Source organism: Peromyscus californicus, unplaced genomic scaffold, assembly GCF_007827085.1.
Source record: "Peromyscus californicus insignis strain IS unplaced genomic scaffold, ASM782708v3 Scaffold_14__1_contigs__length_90479793_seg_2, whole genome shotgun sequence".
NCBI classification, from domain to species: Eukaryota; Metazoa; Chordata; class Mammalia; order Rodentia; family Cricetidae; genus Peromyscus; species Peromyscus californicus.
Window position 1 is genome coordinate 56,259,785 of NW_026294436.1, and position 13,373 is coordinate 56,273,157.

Below are 13,373 nucleotides of genomic sequence, written 5' to 3' on the forward strand. Positions count from 1 at the left end.
TTTACAATTTTATTTCCACATTTGATACAGTGCTTTATTCCAATTATATAATTAACGTCCCCTGTCAGACAGTGCCTGGAGAAAAACCATCTCGTGAACACACACAAAATTCTGTTGGGGAGCATTAGGTGGTCACCTTGCTTCCTGCTGGGGAGAGGTCACTGTGAAAATGGAGTAACAGTGTCCGCTCTGAGCACTGGGGTCACAGGGGCATCCAGGCCATTGCAAGTGCGTTATGGAAGGAGAGGACTTTGTGCACACGAACTTCACACACCACCTGACATCCAGGCACAAACACAGACAACTCAATCTTAGTTCCTTCTGTGCCATCCCAAAGCCCTTGCTGGCAGGTCACGGGACTGCTCCCTGGTTTTCTGAAACCTGGGCTAGTCCAGGTTGCCTATAGAGAGGCATGTGTGCCTGGCATCCTCACCATCCCAGCGGATTGACCGGCCCCGGAAGGCGGTGGCTTCCACGAAGGAAAGCCTTCACCCATCTGTCACTGAACCCATCCACCGCACACCTGACAGAGAAAGGCCCTGTCTAACCACAGGCAACTGGCTGGCCTCTGCCACCTCTTAAGTCCCTGACCTGCCTGCTCTCTGTCTTTAATAAAGTCGAGTTGGAGTGGTCCATGCCCCACATGGACCCCCACAACTTTTTAGTAAAGAGAGTGCAGAAACAGAACCAAGTGGGGCTCCTCAGATGACTTTGGTCTGCAATCAGAGTTGAAACTAGGCAGCATATCAAGAGCAGGAGAGACCGGATGTTGGTACTAGGACATGGGGTTGTTACCCTGGCAATGGTGACATCCAATCCTGCTGCTGCTGCTCCTTCTCCTTCTTCTGCTCCTCCTCCTCCTCCTTCTTATCCTCCTCTTTTTCCTTCTACTCGTCCTTCTTCTTTCCTCTAATAATTTTTCTTCTACTTCTTTTTCTTCTCCTTCTTCTTCCTCGTCCACTACGACTAGCATTACTACTATGACTTTTTCTTATTGTACTTTTTCTTCTTTACCTCCTCCTCCTCCTCCTCCTGCCGGTTCTACTCCTTCTTCTGCTGCTAGTGTTGAAGCTGTCGTTGCAGGTGATGAGCATGGCAGTTGGAATGAGAGGGAGTTGGAAATGAGCAGAAACAAAAGCAGCCCAATCTTTGTCAGCAGGCTATTGAAACCATCTCCTGGGGCTCCTGCCCATTTCTTTCTGAGTAGGGACCAGGAATACATTTTTAGTTGAGGTTGTTACTATTGTGATCAAATGTGGGACTGAAAGCAACCTTGGGGTGAGAAGGTTTGATTTCTTCTTGCAATTCCAACCCAGGTGGCAGTCTCCCCTGGAGGCTTCGGTTCGAATCCCACTCCTGACATGCTCATATTTTGGCCACCCAACCCCGAGAGACCGCATCTCGCGCCTCCTTCCACAACCTCTCCAGCGCCTCCACTCCCCTCGCACCAACAACCTTCCCTGTGCATAGAGGAGCGCCCTCCTCTCAGCTGCCACCAACTCCTGTAGGAGAGCGGATGGGGAGCGTGCTGCTCGCCTTGCTTGGCGTCGGGGAGGCTGGAGTAAGTGAGGCGGACGCTCCTGAGCAGCCCAGCCAGCCAGCTAGCCAGCCTGCCACCTGCCATTCTTTTGCCAACAGAGGACTTGGTCCACCCCGACCCGACACCCGGAACTGTTCCACCAGCCCTCCCACCCGCCACCCCCTTTTGCCCATTCCATTCCCTCCAACTCCCGCGGGAGACGCCCACCGCACCCATCTTGGTGGTCTGTGGTCGTCAGGGATTGTCGTGTGCGGAGGTGCCCTTTCCCTGCGAACGCCTGCCAGACCCTTGGTGCTCGCACAGCCACGCGCCCGCCCGCCCGCCGGCCGGTGGGCCAGCAGGGCCAGGTTGACGTGGGCCTAGGCGTACGTCCGGGAGAGGCGCGCTTGAGCCCAAGAGCCTCAGGCTGGACCGGGGACTCTCCTGTCCGTGGCCGTGGCGCTCCTCTGGCCGGTCCATCCAGCCAGGGCCCAGGATCCAGCTGGTGCAGGGACTGTCGGGGAGCAGAGGCTGTGGGAGCAGTCGGGGAAGACTGTTGGCCATGGCATGGGTGGTTCAGTGGTAGAATTCTCGCCTGCCACGCGGGAGGCCCGGGTTCGATTCCCGGCCCATGCAGAGTCCAGTCTCTTTTGGTCCTCAGCCCCAAGTCTCCTGTCCTGTCTGTCCATCCTGGTCGTCCCAGTCCAAGCTGCAAGTGCAAAGCACACAAAGCAACTCCTGGACAGCGCCAGTGCCAGCTGCACTCCAGTGAGCCAGGCGCCTACCCACCTACCTAGTGGCTTCTCCTCAACTCAGCCAGCCAGGCCCAACTGCAAAGACACTGCATCCCTCACTCACTTCCTGGGCACTTCAAAGCACCTGCCATACCTAGCCTCTCCTCTGCACACTGGCACCAGCAGCCAGCACCTCCATGGTTCTTATAACCCGCCCCGGACATCACCCACACCCCACACCTCCAGCCTCCCACCCCACAGTACCGGCCCCACACAGCCTGCCTCTCTCACAATGGAGACTCACTTGGTGTACCTCTCTTGATCAGAGGGGGAGGGGTGGCCTGAAAAGCGTCCCTGGGCCTGGACCTGCTTGTGCCTCCTTGGCTGAGGAGGGACAGCCCCGGTAGGGACGAGGGTGCCTTATTTCCCCTAGCGCATTGCCCACAGCAACTAGTCTAGACCCTTGAGAGCATCCCAGCTCCCGTGACTCAGCATCAGGGGTTTCCTCGCGCCTTCTTCCACCATGTGGATGTGGAGAACCCCACCGCTCCCGCATCTCACTCGGCCCAGAGCCCACCCATACCCTTGGCCATCCACAGGGTCTTTGGCCCTACAGGACACTACTCCCTCCCTGCTGAGATCTCTCTGTCTCTCTGTTTATCTGTCTGTCTGTCTCTCTCTGTTACACATACACACACACACACACACACACACACACACACACACACACACAGAGAGAGAGAGAGAGAGAGAGAGAGAGAGAGAGAGAGACAGAGAGAGAGAGAGACAGAGAGAGAGAGAGAGACAGAGAGAGAGAGAGACAGAGAGAGACAGAGAGATCCAGGCACAGGCCAGAGAGGCACAAACACAGACAACTCAATCTTAGTTCCTTCTGTGCCATCCCAAAGCCCTTGCTGGCAAGTCACGGCACTGCTCCCTGGTTTTCTGAGACCTGGGCTAGTCCAGGCTACCTATTGGCCATTGTGTGTGTGTGGGGGGGGCATCCTCACCACTCTGCCCAATTGACCGGCCAGGCTTGGTCCTCTCCACAGACTCTGTGCTTTACAGCTTCTCCAGCCTCCCAACCGCTGGACCGTGTGTCCCTTCCTGCGGTCGGAATCCTCTTTGCTCCGGAAGGTGGTTGCTTCCACGAAGGAAAGCCTTCACCCATCTGTCACCAGACCCATCCACCGGCCCGAGAAAGGCCCTGTCTAACCACAGGCAACTGGCTGTCACCTGTTAAGTCCCTGACCTGCCTGCTCTCTGTCTTCAACAAAGGCGAGTGGGAGTGGTCAGGACTCCTGCAGCTTTTTAGTAAAGAGAGTGCAGAAACAGAACCAAGTGGGGCTCCTCAGTTGACTTTGGTCTGCAATCAGATCTGAAACTAGGCAGCATATCAAGAGCAGGAGGGACCAGATGTTGGTACTAGGACATGGGGTTGTTACCCTGGCCATGGTGACGACCAGTCCTGCTGCTACTACTACTGCTTCCTCCTCCTCCTCCTCCTCCTCCCCTTGCTCCTCGCTCCTCCTCCTCCTCCTCCTCTTCTTCTTCTTCTTCTTCTTCTTCTTCTTCTTCTTCTTCTTCTGCTGCTGCTGCTGCTGGTGGTGCTGCTACTATTGCTGGTGATGCTCAAGGATGTTGGGACGAGAGGGAGTTGGAAATGAGCAGGAACAGAAGCAGCCCAATCTCTGCCAGCAGGCTCCTGGAACCATCTCCTGGGGCTCCTGCCCTTTTCTTTCTGAGTAGGGACCAGGATCATGTTTTTAGTTGAGGTTGTTACTATTGTGATCAAATGTGTGACTGAAAGCAACCTTGGGGTGAGTAGGGTTTATTTCTTCTTTCGACACCTTAGCGCCACAGTGGTGGAAGTTTGGATGGGTGGGGGAGGTGGGGAGGGCTGGTTTTGTGAAGCTTAGGTGGTCAGAGTTGGGTCTTGGGGGTGGTGTGGTGAGGGGAAGAGACCTATAGGCAGGAAGTGATGCAGAGGACCTGCATGAGGGCTGCCTACTGGCTTGCTCAGCCTGCTCTCTTATCCCACACAGGACCATCTGCCCAGGGATTGGCACTGCCCACTCACCCACTTCCTCTCTTCATGTGTCCTCCACATCCATCTTGAATCAAACAATAACCTACAAACTCGGCTGAAGGCCCGTCTCAGGGAAGACTCTTCTCGATTCCAGTTCTCTCTTCTCAGAGGAGTCCAGGTTTTTGTCAACTTCACCAGAACCAACCAGCATCGTGGACCCTTTGTCAACCTGGCAGAAAACCATGTCACTTATTGAGCCATGACCTTTCCTTTCTTGTTCTTCCCTCAGAGCTCATTTTAATCTCAACACCACAATGTAGATCATGAAGATATGTTGTTGGGATTTTGTTTGTTTGTTTGTTGTTTGTTTCTTTCTTTCTTTGTTTGTTTTCATAATATTTTACTCTTGGGAGCCTGCCACCCAGCACTCAAATAATTACACAGGGACTTATTCTTACTTATAAATTCCCGGGCTTAGCTTGGCTCATTTCTGGCCATCTTTTCTTGACTTCAATTATCCCATCTAATTTTTTTCCCATCTGGACTTTTACCTTTCTCTATCCTATATTCTTTTCTTTGCTTTTATTGATCGGCAGGCTGAGTGGCTGTGTGGCTGGCCCCTGGCATCCTCCTCTCCTTCTCCTTTTCTCGATAATCTCCTTACTTCTGCTCCTATTGATTCTCCCTATCTAGCAGCCCTGCTCAGCCCTCTCCATCCCAGCTATTGGCTGTTCATTCCTTTCTTAGACCAATAAGGTATTTTAGGCAGTCAAAATAACACAGCTTCAGAGTTAGACAAATGCAACATCAAAGACTGCCATCCTTCTTTGCATCATTAAGCAAATATTCCACATCATAATCAAATGGAGCACATCTACAGCTAATATTCCACAACCAAGAACTTCATAGGTGCCACAGTCTTTTTCAAGTCAAAGATTCAATGTTCAGTGTTCTTAAAACACACAGAGTTTGGTTGTTGTTATTGTTTGTTTTGATTTTTTCTTGTTTCGTTTTTTTTTTGTTTTGTTTTGTTTTAAGTTAAAGGCTCTTGTGCACAGAAAGGAAAGAATCTGGGCACGATCATTATCCTAGAAAGCAAAACCGAAGTCCAACACTGTCACAGGCCAGTGTCTGAGCTCTCCTGTTCACTGGCTCTCTTGTGGGTCCAGAGGGGGTGGACAGTCACCCTCAGCTCTGCCATTCACAGCACCTGCAGCTGCTCTCCCAGGCCTAGACGGGCTCCACTCTGAGGCCGCTGCTCCCCTTTGGTGGTTGTCCCAGGGTACCCGCATCTCCAAGACTACCTCCTTCGCTGGTGACAGCCTCTGCTGGGCTCTCTTCAGGGACTCTCTGAGCATGCCATGTGGAAATGCCAAGCCTCGGCTGCTCCCCACGATCCACCCCTTCTGGTCACAGTGGGGTTCACCCAAGGCTGCACCTTTGCTCATGTCCCCTCTCAGCCTCTCTCTCTGGGGACTTCAGACCCACCACCCATCTCCAAGGCTCCGCTGCTCTCTGGGATCCATCCTCCACACCTTCAATGCCATCCCCCACATAGGCGAGTCCTACACATTTTCAAATTGGCTGACTGGCATGAGGTTCAGCCTCTGCATGCTGACCTCCAGGAAGCCCCCATCCCCAGGGTTTTGGGAGTGGGTGTGGGGAGGTTTCACCTTGGCGACACTGCTGTCTTCTTAATCACCGCTGGCTTCTCCGCTCCAGTGGAGCACCATCAGGGATTGTCCCTGCACAGCCAAGGTTTCATCTTGCTGGGTCCAGTCTCTTGTTCGTATACCATAGATGAATCTTCAGCCCCAGCTGAGCAGGACCACACCTTCTTCATTCCAAACACCCGAAGGGCCCCAAAGGAAAGTTCTTTCAGGGACTTCCCAGGTGCTCGCTGAAACTTCAGGTGCCTCCATAGTCGTCAGCGTCAGCGTCAGCATGGCTCTCTACATTCTCTTCCAAGCTGCCCAGGAGGAGCACAGACAGCTTGTAGCAGTCAGGTGCTTTGACCGCCTGCCCACCGTTCACAGGCCTTACACAATCCTGGGGAAGGCCAGGTGATCGGGTCTTTCACAGCAGGACTCCACCGTGGAACCAGGTTCATTCTGAGTTAGGGTTTGTATTATGGCGATCAAACACCATGACCAAAAGCAACTTGGGTGGAGAAGCCTTTGTTTCACCTTAAGACTCCTAAGTCCCTCCCAGAGGGAAGCCAGGGTAGGATCCCGGAGGCAGGAACAGCCTTCTTAGCAGTAGGTGGGAGAGTGTTCCCTATAGGCTTGCTTAGCCAGCTGTCCTACCAAGCTCAGGATTTCCTACTCAGGGGTGGGATGGCCCTTGGCTACAACTCGCCACACCCTCATGCTGTGCCTGCCCCCTACCCTGCACCCCAACACCATCCTTACTTAAGTCCCATGGGCTGTCCCTCATCCATCACTCATCGCAGGCACACGCTATAGAGACGTTTTCTCACGGTACAGTCCCTCTGCCCAGAGGTGTCACATTGCCAAATCCAGCTAGCACAGAAGCAGACATACCTGCATCCCTGCTGTTGGCATTCGACAGCCCCCGTTTGGATGGCTGCCAGCGAAATATTGTCCTGTGTCTGTTCCCCCCACCCCCACTCCCGGCCTTCTCCCGGAGTCACACAGCTGGCCAGGGGGCGGCCAGACAGCCCCTTCAAAGATGCCACTTCACACTGGTGTCTCCAGGCGCCCGGGAATGGGAGGGATTCTAAGACAGGGGAGGACTGGAGTCCGGGGGGGAAAAGGCTCTGTCTGGTCTCCCAGGATCTGCAGGCATCTCCCACTGTGCCTGCGAATCGGGCAGAGCTCAATCCAGCCGTCAGCACTCAAGGATCTGACTCTGGGCCTCGGACTTGCTGGCATGGTCAGGACCGAGGGGACCCACCCGGCGTTGGACCTAGCAGGTGGACCGATGTTCCGCTCCAATTTTCGACTCACACCTGCGTCTGCACCTCTTGCCCACACCCATGCGCCACGGTCCCCAAGGAGCGGGAGAAACAGGGGCATTGCCAATGCCAGACTTGGCCTCAGCTCTCCTTAGACACTCTAGGGGCTTTCCAGGAAATCGGGGCTGGGGACGCGCACTGCCCCCCTGGCGGCGGCACTGAGTAAGGTAACCACACCAGATGCTTTCCCTTCGACCCCACTGTCTGCCCCGCACTAACACCTCCCCACGGCAACCCCAGGACACACAGCAAGTCCTATCCCTACCTATCCCATCCCAACACCACCCTGGAGTTTTCCAAGATATACATGAAAATATAACATACGTACTTACGTACACACACACACACACTGAAAAAAATGGCTCCATTTGTTTGAAGCGGACGTTGAGTTGTGAAGATCAGGGTAAAGCTCACAGGGAGCCTGTGAGGCGGCAGGTGGGGCAGGTGGGGGGCTTCTTCTGGACCTCAGAGCAGGCGGGGAGGGAGGTGGAGACTCCATGAGGTCCATGAGTGGCTCGGAAGCGTGTGTGCAGGGGCTGCGTGGTGGGTGGGTGTGCCCGCGTGATGGTGGCGGTGTGTAAGCTGGGCAGGACGGGAAGCAGCAAGGCTGAGCTGTCCAGGCGCAGAGTTGGCGTCTTGTGTGAGAGACGGTGGGCGGCAGTGGGAAGCTAGGCAAAGGGTGGGCTGTGCAGACAGGGAGCGGGCTATGTTGTGGTGGGTGGGGGCGTGAGAGCAGCAGGGGCGAGCAGAGCCTCGATGCCCCTGAACAAAAGGGAGGTGTGTGGCAAGAGGAGACAGAGGGCTTGGAGGAGGCGAGGGTGCAGAGAGGAAGAAGAAAGGCTTCCCTGACCGGGAATCGAACCCGGGCCGCGGCGGTGAGAGCGCCGAATCCTAACCACTAGACCACCAGGGAGCGTCGTGTAGACTTGAGGGTCATGACACTCGCGTCCCAGAGCCAGCCTGACAGCCAGCCTCTAAGCCAGAATGCCTGGGCGCCAGGCGCGAGTGCGGATGGCCCGGCATTACCGGCCTTACCTGGATGAGGTTCGGGGCTCTTGGGCACCTGCGCCTAATACTTCCCTCCCATCTGCCCGCCACCGGATGCCCTCTGGCGATTCGCTGCCAAATCCGGGGCCTCCTCCCAGATTAGACGCCTGGCCTTGGTGGTTCTCCCGCTAGACACACCCTCAAAAAGTCTCGGACCCTTTTGCCTCCTAACTCCCTTCGCTCAGTCGCGCATCACGGGACAAACTGAGAGACTTCAGACAGGGCCAGGCTCGGACCTGGTTTTTGGCAGGTTGCGTTGACAGGAATCAAACCCGGGTAAACTGCTTGGAAGGCAGCTATGCTCACCACTATACCACCAACGCCGCACGAAAGGGACGGCACCCACACCACGCCGGGGACTGCCACCGGACAGTGGACAGCGGCGACGGCGACATCGCCCACGGCTCCCGCCCTGAGCCCTCCCCACGGGGATCGCCCCGACGTCAAACCCGATGCCACCGCCCGAGCCTCCGCCAACCGGGGCTCCGCCGCTGCGCGCTGTTCCCCGCCGTCCCAGCCGCGCCTCCCGCACGCACACGCCGGGCCCTGTGGGCGCTCTCGCCACCTGACTGCAGCAGCAACCCGGCGTGCGCGAGGGCCACGGGGAAGAGCGGGCGTCCGGGACCGCTCGGGGCGGGTCACCACCAAGACTCGCCAGGCGCACCGGGGGCTCAGGACACGAGAGTCGCACCCGGGCGGCTCTGACAACTGTCGCCTCGTCCAGAGGGCGACCGGTTCCCTGGGGTCGGAGTGCTGGGCCAGGTGCCAGGTGCCAGGCGAGGGGCCGAGAGTCCCCAGGCCAGGCCGTGGGCGGCCCGATCCCGGGGCTTGGAAGGGGACCAAGGGCCAGCGAAGCCGTGGCCGACAGTCTGGCTAAAAATATGGCAGGTCTCCTCGTCGGGGAATCGAACCCCGGTCTCCCGCGTGACAGGCGGGGATACTCACCACTATACTAACGGGGAGGACTTGCGACGACGTCCTCATCGCCAAGCCTGGCCTTGTCCGTATCTCCAGCCAGGCCCTAAGCTCTCCCTAGCACCATGGCTGACCCCCGCACCAAAACCCAGAGTCCCCAGGACGCCGCCACAACGCCCCTCACACCAGGACCCGAACCCGTAACCCTCGGTGATCACCCCGTCGCCGCCCCCTCCCACCGTCCGGGTTGTTGAGCGGGGCTCTCAGAGGTGACAGCTTTCTGCCGCCCTCGCCCAGGCCTTCCGGAGAGGCCTCACCGACACATTCGGGGCCCTAAGGCGGCTGGGCTGGTGCCACCGACGCACTCCCACCGAATCCCCTGCGACCGTCAGCGACTTTGGCGCCTAGGAGCGTCTCCACGTCCACGCGGTGGACAACGGGCGAGGGCCGCAGCCACAGCACCCGGAATGGCACGTGCCCGGGCGCCCCGTCGCTCCAAGTCGTCTCAGCGCGCGTGGGCACCGGCTGCCAGCCAGGCGAGCGGCCTCGCAGTCAGACCGGAGGTCAGGTTGTCGGAGAGGTCTAAGAGGCTTCGTTCAGGTCGCAGTCTCCCTTGGAGGCTTGGGCTCGAATCCCAGTCCTGACAAGCTCATCTTTGGGCCACCCCACCCCCAGAGATTGCAGCTCACACATCCTTCCACAAACCCTACAGCTCCGCCGCACCCTTCGCTCCGGCAAACTTCCCTGTGCCTAGAGGAGCGCCTTCCTCTCAGCTCCGACCAACTCCTGTAGGAAAGCGCATGGGGAGCGTGCTGCTCGCCTTGCTTGGCGTCGGGTAGGCTGGAGTAAGTGAGGCGGACGCTCCTGAGCACCCCAGCAGCCCAGCCAGCCAGCCAGCCTGCCACGAGCCATTCTTTTGCCAACACAGGACTTGGTCCACCCAGACCGGACACCCGGAATTGCAAGCCAGGCTCGCGCCCGCCAGCCCTTTTTGCCCATTCCATTCCCTCCAACACCCGAGGTAGACGCCCACCGCACTCATCTTGGTGTGCGGAGGTGGCCTTTCCCTGCGAACACCTGCCAGACGCTTGGTGCTCGCACAGCCACGCGCCCGCCCGCCCGCCGGCCCTTCGGCCAGCAGGGCAGGGTTGACATGGGGCGTCGGTCCCGGAGAGGCGCGCTTGAGCCCCAGAGCCTCAATCTGGACCGGGGACTCTCCTGGCCGTGGCCTTGGCGCTCCCCTGGTCGGTCCATCCAGCCAGGGCACAGGATCCAGCTGGTGCAGGGACTGTCGGGGAGCAGAGACTGTGGCAGCAGTCGGGGTAGAGTGTTGGCCATGGCATGGGTGGTTCAGTGATAGAATTCTCGCCTGCCACGCGGGAGGCCCGGGTTCGATTCACGGCCCATGCAGAGTCCAGTCCCTTCTGGTCCTCAGCAACACGTCCAGTGTCCCTTCTGTCCATCCTTGTCGTCCCAGTCCAAAGCTGCGCGCGCCAAGCACACAAAGCAACTCCTGGGACAGCGCCAGTGCCAGCTGCACTCCAGTGAGCCAGGCGCCCACCCACTTACCTGGTAGCTTCTCCTCAACTCAGCCAGCCAGGCCCAACTGCAAAGACACTGCATCCCTCACTCACTTCCTGGGCACTTCAAAGCACCTGCCATACCTAGCCTCTCTGCACACTGGTGCCAGCAGCCAGCGCCTCCAAGGTTCTTATAACCCGCCCCTGACATCACCCACACCCCACACCTCCAGCCTCCCACCCCACAGTACCGGCCCCACACAGCCTGCCTCTCTCACAATGGAGACTTACTTGGCGAACCTCTCTTGATGGGGGGTGTTGGTATAGTGGGGGTGTGTGAGAGGGGGGCATGAAAAGCGTTCCTGGTCCTGCACCTGCTTATGCCTCCTTTGCTGAGGAGGGACAGACCCGGTAGGGACCAGGGTGCCTTTTTCTCCCTAGCACATTGTCCACAGCAACTCGTCAAGACCCTAGAGAGCATACCAGCTGCTGTGACTCGGTAGGAGATTTTTCCGTGTGACATCTTCCACCATGTGGGTCTCACTCGACCCAGAGCCCACCCACGCATTTGGCCATTCACAGGGTCTTTGGCCCTACAGGACACTACTCCCTCCCTGCTGAGATCTCTCTGTCTCTCTATCTCTGTTTGTCTGTCTGTCTCTCTTGCTCTCTCTCTGTTACACATACATACACATACACAGACACAGACAGACAAACACACAGAGAGAGAGAGAGAGAGAGAGAGAGAGAGAGAGAGAGAGAGAGAGAGAGAGAGAGAGAGAGAGAGGAGAGAGAGAGATCCAGGCACAGGCCAGAGAGGCACAAACACAAACACAGACAACTCAATCTTAGTTCCTTCTGTGCCATCCCAAAGCCCTTGCTGACAGGTCACGGCACTGCTCCCTGGTTTTCTGAGACCTGGGCTAGTCCAGGTGACCTATTGGCCGGCGTGTGTGCCTGACATCCTCACCAGCCGGTCCGATTGCCCCCCAGGCTGACAGTTCATCCTCTCCAGCGAGCTCAGTGTGTCCGAAGACTGCGATTCACACCTTCTCCAGCCTCCAAACCGCTGGACCGTGTGTCCCTTCCTGAGGTCCGACTCCTCTTTGCTCCGGAAGGCGGTGGCTTCCACGAAGGAAAACCTTCACCCATCTGTCACCAGATTCATCCACACCACACTGGGTGTAGAAAGGCTCTGTCTAACTACAGGCAACTGGATGGCCTCTGCTGCCTGTTAAGTCCCTGACCTGCCTGCTCTCTGTCTTCAACAAAGGCGAGTGGGAGTGGTCAGGACCCCTTCAGCTTTTTAGTAAAGAGAGTGCAGAAACAGAACCAAGTGGGGCTCCTCAGTTGACTTTGCTCTGCAATCAGAGCTGAAACTAGGCAGCATATCAAGAGCAGGAGAGACAGGATGTTGGTACTAGGACATGGGGTTGTTACCCTGGCAATAGTGACGGCCACTCCTGCTGATACTTCTTCTTCTTCTTCTTCTTCTTCTTCTTCTTCTTCTTCTTCTTCTTCTTCTTCTCCTCCTCCTTCTTCCACATCTTCTCCTTCTTCCACTTCTTCTCCTTCTTCCTCTTCTTCTACTAATACTAAGAATATTTTTTCTTATTGTACTTCTTCTTTTCCTCCTCCTCCTCCTCCTCCTCCTCCTCCTCCTCTTCCTCCTCATCCTCCCTCTTCAACTTCTTCTGCTGCTTCTTCTTCTGCAGCTGCTGCTGTTGTTGCTGGTGATGCTCAGGGATATTGGAATGAGAGGGAGTTGGCAATGAGCAGGAACAGAAGCAGCCCAATCTCTGCCCGCAGGCTCCTAAAACCATATCCTGGGGCTCCTTCCCGTTTCTTTCTGGGTAGGGACCAGGATCATGTTTTTAGTTGAGGTTGTTACTATTGTGATCAAATGTGTGACTGAAAGCAACCTTGGGGTGAGAAGGTTTGATTTCTTCTTTCAACTCCTTAGCGCCACAGTGGTGGAAGTGTGGATGGGTGGGGGAGGTGGGGAGGTCTGGGTTTATGTGGCTTAGGTGGTCAGAGTCAGGTCTTGGGGGTGGTGTGGTGAGGGGAGAGACCTAGAGGCAGGAAGTGATGCAGAGGACCTGCATGAGGGCTGCCTACTGGCTTGCTCAGCCTGCTCTCTTATCCCACACAGGACCATCTGCCCAGGCATTGGGACCATCCACTCACCCATATCCTCTCTTCATGTGTCCTCTCACATCCATCGAAAATCAAACAATAACCTACAAACTCGGCTGAAGGCCTGTCTCAGGGAAGACTCTTCTCAGAGGAGTCCAGGTTTTTGTCACATTCACCAGAACCAACCAGCATCGTTGACCCTCTGTCAGCCTGGCACACAACCAGGTCCCTTACTGAGCCAGAACCTTTCCTTTCCTGTTTGTCCCTCTGAGCTCATTTTAATCTCAGTACCACAATGAAAACATCAAGAATTTTCGTTGGCTTTTGTTTTTGGTTTTTGTTTGTTTGCTTTCATAATATTTTACTCCTGGGAGCCTGCCTCCCAGCACTCAAATAAATACACAGAGACTGATTTTTACTTATGAATGCCTGGCTGAGTGGTTGTGTGGCTGGCCCCTGGTGTCCTTATCCTTTTCCTGTCCCTCCCCATCTCATC

At 56.4% G+C, this 13,373-nt stretch overlaps 4 non-coding genes across 4 annotated transcripts; 2 read left to right on the forward strand and 2 right to left on the reverse strand.

Moving 5' to 3' along the window:
• Positions 1–2,084: 2,084 nt before the first annotated feature.
• Trnag-gcc (transfer RNA glycine (anticodon GCC)) lies at positions 2,085–2,155 on the forward strand. Its single transcript has one exon. It is a non-coding gene; the product is annotated as a tRNA-Gly (tRNA).
• A 5,945-nt stretch (positions 2,156–8,100) lies between these two features.
• Trnae-cuc (transfer RNA glutamic acid (anticodon CUC)) lies at positions 8,101–8,172 on the reverse strand. Its single transcript has one exon. It is a non-coding gene; the product is annotated as a tRNA-Glu (tRNA).
• A 1,024-nt stretch (positions 8,173–9,196) lies between these two features.
• Trnad-guc (transfer RNA aspartic acid (anticodon GUC)) lies at positions 9,197–9,268 on the reverse strand. The gene has a single exon. It is a non-coding gene; the product is annotated as a tRNA-Asp (tRNA).
• A 1,292-nt stretch (positions 9,269–10,560) lies between these two features.
• Positions 10,561–10,631, forward strand: Trnag-gcc (transfer RNA glycine (anticodon GCC)). Its single transcript has one exon. It is a non-coding gene; the product is annotated as a tRNA-Gly (tRNA).
• The last annotated feature ends 2,742 nt before the right edge of the window (positions 10,632–13,373 follow it).